Genomic DNA, 11,620 nt, shown 5'->3' with positions numbered 1-11,620 from the left:
CTCCATCATTCCAAATGGCTCCCTTATGTCTCTTTGCAGTCAGTTTCTACGCACAATTAGCCCAAGGCAATTCTAGGCTGCTTTCTGTCATTGTAGATTAGTTTTGCAAAGGACTTGTGAAATACGGTTTATTTTATAAATAGTCCCAGATGGACCCCTAGTCAAGAAAGAATTTCGGTTATAATGAGAAGTCACTCTGGAAATTAAATCATAACTGTAAAGAGGACCATCAAATTCCTTATTGTTTGTCCCAACATCAGATATTAGCCATTACAGAAAAATGCCATTTTATGAATAAAAGGCAAAAATGTAAGGATACTTTGTCTTATTTGTAATCTCATTTAATACTTAATGGTGACCCCATGCATTATTATAACTCTCTGCAGAGACTATATGATCTTCGTTTCTTCTCAGTAAGTTGGATTTTGAAATCTGATTTAGTAATTTGATTTATTACATTAGGCAATGGTAGGAAGACATGTTTTGCCTCTGGTTTGTCTAAGTCGAGAGAATGTATTTTATCTTCAGCCTATACATCTCTCAGCCTCGGAACACACACACACACACACACACACACACACACACACACCCTTCCTAAAATAGGAAGCAAACTACTATGGGGGGGGGGGGCGTTTGCTTGTTTGTAATGCAGGATTCCTATTTACATTTTGACTAGATAGTTGTTTGTTGGGTGCAGGGGTGGCCTGTCCTTTGTAATTCAGTATGTTTACCAGCATGTTTACCAGCATGCCTGACCTCTACCCACTAGATGTCAGTAGTCAACCCCCTCCAGGGCCATGCTAATCAAAAACTCTCCAGACCTTGCCGAATGTCCCCTGAGGGGCAAACTCACCCTTTGGAGAACCACTTTTGTAGAGGGTATTGGGATGTGTCGTTTTTTTATTCTCCTATTAAGATAGCAATCAACCAGAAGTTGACCTCTAGGATTCTCCTGTACCTTAAATCAGCTTGGCATTAATGTTGTTACACATTAATGTTATGCATTGACATTTTTCCGTACTAACATTACGCTCATAAATACGATGTCAATATGTACTGTGGGATGATAGGTAAAGCAGGAATCATGGGATTTATTATTTTTTAAATTAATTTTTTGAAATTAGGACAGGATGCCATGGACAGATTTACTACTACCTTTCTACAAATTAATTAGGAAAATTTTCCAAGGGGTGGAAGATTTTTTTTTCTTTTTTTGAAGCAGTAACATGCAAAAAAAACACCATAGGTTACATTAAGTTTTGATTTGTATGTGAACCAGCTAGTTTGCCTGAAACATCCAAATCACTAAACCACCGTGGTTCTGCTTCCTCAGCAGAGGGGAGGTCAGAGCAGATTTCCCTGAATTGGCTCATTATATACAAAGGTAACACATCCAAGACAGGCAGTGCAAAGAATTTGTAGGAACAAACCAATGAGCAAGTCATCAAAACTTCAGGAGTAGGAAAAGCCCTCGTTTAGATCACGAAAGCATGTATCAGTCGTTTATATTTGGCAAATTGTTCAGAACACAGCTCGTGCCTTCCTATCAGTACAAATTAGAGATAACCTTTCACTCTAATAAAGAAACAATTAGATTGTCACACTTGTTGAAATGCACACATGTGACCAAGATAAATTCCCAGTTTAAATTCTGCGAATTCATCTCCCTTTCTCCACAGACTCTCGGAATCCAGGTTATTTTACCCTGAGAGGAAGTACATCAGGACAATTCTCACCCTTCTGCTTGAGAATTAAGGTATTCTGAGATCCCACAGTGGACAGCTAGCTTCCTTATAGTTTACTAGCTGAATGAGCAGCGTGGCTGAGAAAAGTACTTTATCGTTCTACTTGGATGGCCCTCAGCTCTTTGAAATTAAGAATTTACTCATTTTATAAAAACATGTGTTCTTGCAATAGCTCCTATCACGACGTACCTGGAGAGGAGAGATATCCACACCATGGATTTACTAGAACAGCTTTTTAAAGAAGTTCTTCTCAAATTTAAGTCTTTGTCATCTTCTTAACTTGCCATTTGGAAAAGAGTTAAATTTCCTAACTTTATTTTTCTTTAAATTCCTGATAATATTCTATTTATAAAAATAACTTTAAGAGCATTTCAAACTTCCACCTCCAGCCACACACACACACACACACACAGACACACACATTTCAGAATTCAGTTCAATAGCCTGTTTTCCTTGCTCAATGCTTTTTCTAATTTATACTACTTTTCAATATTAAATTCATAGTTTAAAGGACAGAAGGAATACCTCAATAGATCTATTAATTATTCACTGTTTCATGAGCAATTAAGAGCATTGGTCTTGCTCTTAAAAGCATGTATCCCTACATGTAATGCATTTATATCAAATATCATGAGACAGACTTTCCAAAGACTACAAACTCATTTTGCATATCTCAATTTATAAACTGTCATGGTTGAGAGATACCTTTCTCTTAAAATATGGAATTTTTATAGTCACTTTTATTTTTTGTTACTTCTCTTTCCATTTATAGATTGACACTAGGGACCCCCCACTTACAGTTGGGTGCAGAATGTCCCTCTAGATAAACATCTAGTTTTAATAAGTTCAGATGGGGAAAAATGGTATTTCAAATTATCTTAATCACATCTTCCTTGAACAGACTTATAAAGCGAGTTCTGTTGCAAACCACAAAGGCATTGAAGACTGTGTGTGTGTGTGTGTGTGTGTGTGTTTGTAGGGGGTGGTTTGAAATGCTCTTTGGGGGATTTCATGGGACATGACGTTGGGGACCTCGGGGAAAACTGTGTCAGGTTTATCAGTATGTAAATTGAACACATTTTCAATATTTTTTTTTAGAACATTGTCGGCATAAAGGATATTCTCTGACATTTTGGTGTGGTGTACATTCAATATCTTATAGCATCTTAACATAAGAAGCTATGTTGATTCACACAATAGCAAAAGAATACTTCTAAAATCAAGGGTGTTCAAGTAGTTGGAAATCCTAGTCATTGAAAGGAGCATACCAAAGTAACATGTGAACTCCCCACTGGAGGGGACTAAACTTTTCATTACTAAGTAATTCCAAAGATGAAGATCCCTTCTTCTTTTTTGCTTTTCTTTTTTTTTTCTTTTCTCTTTTCTTCTCTTCTCGTCTCTTCTTTTCTTTCTTTTCCCTTCCTTCCTTCCTTTTCTTCCTTTTGTTCTTCTGTTCTTTTGTTCTATTAGTTTTTTTTTAGTATTGATTTGGGACTTTTGATGCCTTAACCTAACAAAACTCCTTGAGTCTCCAAGCGCAGTGGGTTCCTCCTTCCATGTCATGCAGCAGTTTTGTTGTATTTTTTTTCTTTTGGTTCTGCCACAAATTCACTTTAGCCTCTCATCGTCCCCTTCAGTGCTATAGCAAAAGTCCCCCATCTCCTTTCCTTCAGTCTATTCCTTATCAAACTGCAGCAAACGAAGTCTTTTGAATATAACACTTTAATTCATTTTGCAAAACTCCATTTCTTTCATTTCCTAGAGGGTAAACTCTTAAATTCTGACCATGCTATTCAGACCTCCTGCAGTCCAACTAATCCATCTTCCCTTTTACTCTTCTCTGCCCTTTGCCGCTAGCTAGTCAATCCAGATATGGGGCTCCAACAAGCCCTGTGTTATCTTACTTCCCTTCCTTTCTTCATACTTACCTCTCCTGCCTACATGCATTTGCTCTCATTTCAAAAACTCCTTCCAGGCCCAGATAAAGAGTTCCCTTTTCTATGCAGCTGTCTCAGTTCATTCATGATAAATATAACCTCTCTCTCCTGTGAAAGTATCTGAGCCACTGTCCTTACCAATGGAACGTACCTTGCCTTGTGACACTGTATACAGATACCTTCAATTATTATTTAACTAGCCTATGTTTATAGCTTGTTTGCCCAACATGATGGCATCCTTTATTTTTTTAGCTTAATTATCCATTTATTTGTTTATTTATTTATTTATTTTTATATTCAAGGAATGATAATGGATTATGAAGAAAGGAAGGAAAGATCAAATTAAGGGAGAGAAAAAGAAAATTAATCCTACAGATTTCATCTATGTTCAGTAGAATTAGGAGATATTTAAGACCTAATCAAAAGTAGACTGGCTCTGTAAGACAAACATAAATGTTTTTCAAAGCTTACTTGGGTGATGGCAAGGGACAGAAGATGTTGGTATTGCAATATCATTACTCTGAGGAATTATTCTATTATTTTACCAAATTAGATAAATGAGAGATGAATTATAAATTGTAATAGCTAAAAATACCTATCAAATATGAACCATTCATTAATAAGTGTTCCTAGTACCACTAAATGCCAAGCATGAACCCTATTATGGTAAATCAAGTATGGGAAGAAGTAGCTGTTGGCTTGAATTTTTGAGAAGTTTTGTTGAGGTCTTATATGGGCCTCAAAGGATCACAGAGATTATAGATCATGGAGAAAGGGTGTCAAGAAAGTCTTAGAGAGTGGCAGGCAAGAAGGGGAAAATAAAACAGCACAGAACTTCATAGGAATTCTAAGAAAACTGTTTTCTGTAAGAAGATATTAAACTAGAATTTAGTACTTGGTTTATGTCATAACCTGTTCACGATAAGAGGAAATCTTTTTAAAATTAAATCTTCTAAGGCTAGGCCTTGCAGATGTGGAAAAAATTTTAACAGGATGATATTTTAAATTTCCTCTTGGTTAAACTTGCCTACTTGTAGCCAATATAGAAAGAAAGAAAGAAAGACAAAGAAAGAGAGAGAAAGAAATCTTTTCTCCTTATGACTTAGGGTAAATGATCTATCTCATTGTTCTTTCTTCCAACAAGTGGTGACCCAGAAGTATTAAAAGGTACCTCCTAGTGTAACATGTTTTGCAGGATTTTGGTACATGCATAAAATGAAAAAGGAAGTCTGTGGCTTAGTGACTCATGTTTATACCAATCTGGATTTTATGATATCACATGAATTAATGTGAAAGTGACAATAGGAATCTACCCATATGAATATTTCTACCCCAGTCCTCTGGAACAGAAATTTGTCCCAATTAAATGGACTTACTTTGTTATTAAAGCATTGCATTTTTGAATTAGATTTTATTATTAACAACTGGGAAATTGAAATCAAAATAACATCACTTTTGAAATAGAAAAACATTTTAACAAGGACCTATATTAGTTTCCACTACGTAATTAATGTCATCTACAAACAGTGGAAAATAGTTTGCGGACTTGAATTTAAATTAACTCTTTTTATATGCAACTAGTCAAGAGAGACCAATGCCATACAGGCCAGGAGTTAAAACAAGGGAAATTATTCTTCTGGAAAATTTAACACCTGGGAAATAGATCCTATTAAATAAAAGACATTTTATAGGAGAAATAAAAGCCTAACCAACATTGTGATGATTCCAGTTGGAGAACAGAAAATTTGTTGTCTTTCTACACATTCTGAGAGCAGGAGATTTCAGAGAACATTTGTTAAGAGGGAAAGGACTCAGAACTTTTCACACTAATTAGACACAAACCAGATTAATATTAAAATATTTCCCCAAAGCAGTTTGTGGTTTGATATACCAATTAAACTGTAGACTTTTCAAGCTATCCTACCCACATATATTATTGAAAAATTTTGGGTGCGTGGGTGGCTCAGTCATTAAGCGTCTGCCTTCAGCTCAGGTCATGAACCCAGGGTTCTGGGATGGAGTCCCGCATCGGGCTCCCTGCTCAGCAGGGAGCCTGCTTCTCCCTCTGCCTCTCTCTCTCTGCCTCTTATGAATAAATAAATAAAATCTTTTTTTAAAAAAAGAAAAATTTTACCCTAAAACGGGTAAAAATGATTCAAGAATTATTCAATAACCCTATATACAATGTTGATAAAAATTGTATATTTTTTAAGAATTTCTGTTTCTCAAAATTGTCATCATATTTTTACATTTCACTTTCATTTATAAAATCAGATTTAGTGAGCTTAAGGTAGTTATTATATTCTTACACAATTACCTGTGTAAGGCAGGAATTTGGGGGTATAAGCATTCACATAAACTTTTGTTCATTTAAGTCTAAGAAGAGGAGCTTATTAACAATGAACAGTATCTCCAGAAATCAGGGTTAGAAAGTAGGCAACAATGGAACCAAGAAATGGAGACTTTAAGGAGCCCAGGTTGAGATGTTTGTAATCTCTCTGGACATATCCTTCATTCTTACATTTCCGCAGATTGGCATTCTTTGCTTTGCTGATAGTGAATTCTGGTGAAATGGTTGTGCCAACCTTGGAAATTTTCCATCTCTCTTACCAAGGACAGCTCAGGCTGATGAGAACCACTTAGCCACTATTTCAAGCTTTCGGGGGAGAGGATCTTACCGGCTCCTCTCCTTTCAAGTGCTTACCCTTGTTCAATCAATTATGTTCAAATTTGGCTGCTGGAGACACATTCCATTGGGTGCTGTGGGCAAGAGCAAAAAGTCATTTCTGAGCTAAGCAAAAATCACCTATGGTGCCTCTGGGCATTACAAGCTGAAAAAAAAATAAGGCTCAAGCATTTGCATGACGAAGACCCCACAATCTGTGGTAGAGTTAATTTTCATCTAATGAATTAATCTTTTTAGCATAAATTCAGCTGCAAGATCCCTCTTTACTAATGAAAGAAATATTTAAGATTATACCTGACCTAAGATCAATTATTGTTCCTATTTTGTTTTGTCCAAAGGGTTGATATTTTGACTTATGTGAGATGTTTTAGTTTGTTTGTTTTTTTCTCTCTCGTCTTACTCTTTTGTGTCTATGTGTACGTGCTATGTGGTTGGGGGGGGGGGGAGTAGTACTGGCAGAGATTTATCACCGAAATAATATTTATCATGGCATTATTAATGGCTGACCACGTGGGGTGTTCTTATTACCACTACATAATACAATTTCCTTTGGATTTTTTTTTTTTTAAGATTTTATTTCTTTATTTGAGAGAGAGACACAGCGAGAGAGGGAACACAAGCAAGGGGAGTGGGAGAGGGAGAAGCAGACTCCCTGCCGAGCAGGGAGCCCGACGCGGGGCTCGATCCCAGGACCCTGGGATCATGACCTGAGCCGAAGGCAGACGCCTAACGACTGAGCCACCCAGGCGCCCCTCCTTTGGATTTTAATATGAATCTGGACTTTGTATCCTCAAAATGGTATTTCAGAACATAAGTTTGGATAGCTCACTCCTTATAAAAAAAAAAAAAAAAGAAAAGAAAAGAAAACTCTTTGGCAGCACAGTTTAAATTTTCAAGTCCTAAAGATGTGTTCCTGAAGCTCCCTACAGAAGACAAGATTTGTAGGAATTTAGAGTATTTAGTAAATCCTCTCTGCGTTCTAAAGTGAAGCATGATTCCATATTTCTTACAGCAATTCGGCTTCTATGGATACTGCAGTTTTTCAGAATGGAAACATAGGAATGGAGATTGAATACAGTTTTTAAGTCTCCAGATCATGAAAGATAATTGTGAAAGATTATTCCATCAGTTAGCAAGTACTTCTGAAATGACACAGCAGACAGGAGATAATTCATTTGGAAAGTCATTCATTCACCCCTTCCTCTTAGGTCACAAGGTGTTTAAATAATTTTGTAGAGGAAGTAGGAAACAGCTGTGGTAAAATTGTGGATTTTTATGTCTTTCACTCTTCGGTATGTAGCTGCCAAAATGAAACCATTAATAAGATTGAGACTAGGTGAAGTTAAAGTATGCAAACCTGAGCTCCTTCTTTGAGTGAGGTCTATAATGGGCTGCTTTCTATTCCATTGTTCCCACAGAATACTGAGGGTAAATGAGTTAAGGATTTGATTTTTTTTGGCTTAACTCTTTGCTGGAGTCATAATTGAGCGAGGCAAAGAGAAGAACCCAGTACAAGATCTGGCCAGTAATTTATTTTCCCCATGCCTATTCTCCTCACTAGATGAAAATTGAACCCTTGTAAGATACTTTCAAAGCCTTTAGGTAGACAGGGTACAGTAATTTTGTGCACTGATAGGAGAGATTGTTCTAAATAAAGTAATACACCTTAAGATGCTCTAGGGTTTAAGAATAGGACCGAGGAGATCTTATTCTGAAATGTCCTCAAATTGTATTCTTAAACATCCAGATCTAGAAATTGTTATAAATATAGATTAGCACTATATTTGGATCAGTGGAGAAGTTCACAGCATGATAAAATGATTATTAATGTGAGGCTATAAGCAAGAGAGGTCCCAGTTTCAAAAGAGTTTAGTTTAGCTGCCTGGAATCTTAAATTGTATTTCTGAAAACAACATCCAACACCTAATGGAACAAATATGCCAGACAACCTTAGGTATAATTAGGCAGACATTTATTTTATAAATTATTTAAAGACACCATAAACAAAATTCAGACCAATGGAAAAGGATTGCAGAGTCATAGCATTTTAGCAGCAATAGGAAACTTAGGGATTAAATCATCTCATTATTGAATATAAGGGAAGCAAGATTCAGAGAAGTTGATTTACTTAAACAAGATCATACATCTGGAGCAGGACAGAGCAAAATTTATATCCTGTTTCCACTTCAATTCCAGTGTTGTTTCTACAAAGTCAGGTTGATCTTTGATGTCTGATACTCTCTCCTATGAGAGAGGTAATAATTCAAGGGGAAAATAAATCATGTCTCTTACTATTAAGATTTAATAGGCATGGAAAAAAGCTGATTCACTCCTCAAAGTTACCATGTAGGTTTGTCAAACTCCCAATGTATTTAGGCTTACACACAAAATGAAATGTGTATTAGCAAGATCCAGGAAAATGAATATATTCTCTGAATGAGACTATAACCTTTGTAACAATTTTTTTTTTTTGCTTCATTTCTAGTCAGGACTAGGACTTAGAATTGAAATACTAATCTAGTAACTAGTTGCGGTTGATTGAATTTATTCAAAGAAGAAACATTGAGAGTGCTATAATGGGCTATAATGATACTAATGCTATATGTAATGATATTATAACTGACCAAGAGAAAGATGCAAAAAAAAAGAGAATTTCTACTAGAATCAGTTGGTTTGGAATTTATCCCACAAAAACTAACATGCATTTTATCCCCTTCATTCCTTCTTCCTTGTAACACTTAGAAAATACTGCAAAAAATATATATACAATAGTTATCTAAAGCAAGACACTGGGAATACAGCCTAAGAAAACTACCAAAAGTACATTTGCAAACATAAATCAACATACGGCTTGTAAAAACACAAGAATAGGGCTGCATTCTTGGGCATCAAACCAGAGGGGTGTTGGTCGCTTCAGAAACCATTTCTCTATTGTGTCTCTTGACTTACCAATAACCCCAGCTATGCACTTTTTAAACATCAATAACTAAATACACATTCTAATGCAATTTTTAAACACCAAACATAAAATCAGGCAGTCACACATAGCATATGCTTATGGAGAGCAAAGAGAAGGGGTATAATAAAGAAAACTAGCATCCATTAAGTACACATTATAGCCAAGGCATTGGGTCTTTACAAACCCAGCTAAGACTTCTGTTTTACAGAAGAGGTGCAAAGAGTTTGAGTGTTTTTTTTCCAGAGTACGTATAGCAGGAAGTTATAATGCCAAGATTCAAACCAAGGTTCACTTGAGTCCAAAGTGCAAGGTGTTGTGAAGTGATACATTTTCTGGATCACTGATATCTCTCTCTTTCTCTCTCTCTCTCTCTCCCTCTCTCTCATTCTCTCTGTGTGTGTGTCTTTCTGTGCAGGCTTGGAATAGTAAAAGGATATGTTGAAAAAGAGTTATAAACTCTAAATAAATTTATATTTAATAAGATTTCCTTCCCAGCATAATGGGATTAGGAAGCCAACTATCTTCTAACAAAAAGCAACCATAAAACTGGGAAAAATTGTCAAAAAGAATCATTTCAGATTTCCAAAACTCTAGAAATCAACCAACGTTGAACACCAATGTGAATCACATTTATTCATGAATACTATTAAACTTTGGGTAAGAACAGCATGAGCCTGTGGTGTTCTTGCCTAGGACGGATCCCATGACCCCACTGGCTCTGTCCATGATAATTCAGCCAGGGAGAGTCAGGCTGTCACTGTCATTGCTAGTAAGGACACACGGGATTTAGGACATTATTATCAAAGTGGTGTGATGATTAATTTTATGTGTCAACTTGACTGGGTCACAGCATGTCCAGATATTTGGTTAAATATTATTTCTGGGTATGTCTGTGAGAATGTTTCGGGGAGATATTAGCATTTGAACCCATAGACTAAGTAAAGCAGATTGTCCTCCCCAAGGTGGGTAGGGAATTTTCCAACCAGTTGAAGGCCTAAATAGAATGGAGGAAGGCAGAAGAAGAGAGAATTCTCTTTCAATGCCTTACTGCTTGAGCTGGATGTTGGTCTTCTTCTGCTTTCAGACTAGGATTTCCACCATTGCCACTCATGGTTCTCAAGCCTTTGGACTCAGATTGGAACTAACCACTGGCTTTCCTGGGTCTCATAGGTCTTGCAGATGCCAGCTAATGGGACTTCTCAATCTCCATAATCACATGATTATATATAAATATGCAAGTATACATATGTATTTTCATTTATATGTGTGTATGTGTGTTTGTAGGTGTATTCTGTTGGTTCTGTGTCTCTGGAGAACCCTGACTAATACAAGTGGTAATCCTGATGCAAGTGAAGAGAGAGGCCAGGAGCTCTATTTGCTCAAATTTGCATAGCTAGGGATTCAACAAGAGTTCCAAAAAGTGAGGCACACATAAGGGGTTTGATAAGTTTTCTACATATCTGGGGTTGGCCAGAAGCTATGTGTGTATACAGCAGAGATCAAAACAGACGTAAACCACTCACAAATCTCTGGCCTATCGTGCCAGGGCATCTGCTCAAAGGAGACACAAGAAAGTTCCATGGAAAGTAAAAAATGGGTAAACTTAAAGCAGCCTGTTTGAATGTGCTCCCCAACTTACATACAGATCTGTCAGCAGAGAGTGGAGGGACTTCTAAGCTTGAGGTGTTTGAGAATAATCTCTAATCCTGGTCTGAACAGTAAGATATTCCTAGGAAATACGCCTAGGAGATCAGACTTGAAGATAAAAACAGGCTTGCAAATAAAATTGAAACAAAACAACAACAACCCAGCAGAAACATCAATAGCCACACTTTTAGGGGGAGGCACAGGTCACAGATTTAATGAAGAAAAACAAAACAGAGCAACAACAACAACAACAAAACAAAAGCCAAAACAATTCTCAGGAGGGAAAAAGTCAATATTGTCTGAAATATGCAATATTCCCCCCCCAAAATTATGTGAAGCAACAGGAAAATGGGACTCCTACTCAGAAAAAAAAGGGCAATCAATAGAAACTGTGTATGAGTGCCCCCCCCCCATTATGGATTTAGCAAACAACTTCAAAGGAATCCAAATAGCTAAAGAATACCATGCTGAAAGAATAAAAGGGAAGTATGATGACAACGATGCAATGAACAGAAACTCGTATTAGGGAGATGGCAATTGTAGGAAAAAAAAATGGATATTTTGGATTTGAAAAGTAAAATAATTAAAATGAGAAGTTCACTTGACAGTTACAACAGAAAAGTCATGTGAGCAGGGAAAAAAATGA

Source organism: Neomonachus schauinslandi, chromosome 15 (genome assembly GCF_002201575.2).
Source record: "Neomonachus schauinslandi chromosome 15, ASM220157v2, whole genome shotgun sequence".
NCBI classification, from domain to species: Eukaryota; Metazoa; Chordata; class Mammalia; order Carnivora; family Phocidae; genus Neomonachus; species Neomonachus schauinslandi.
The sequence above is the reverse complement of the archived record's forward strand: the minus strand, read 5'-3'. Positions refer to the sequence as shown.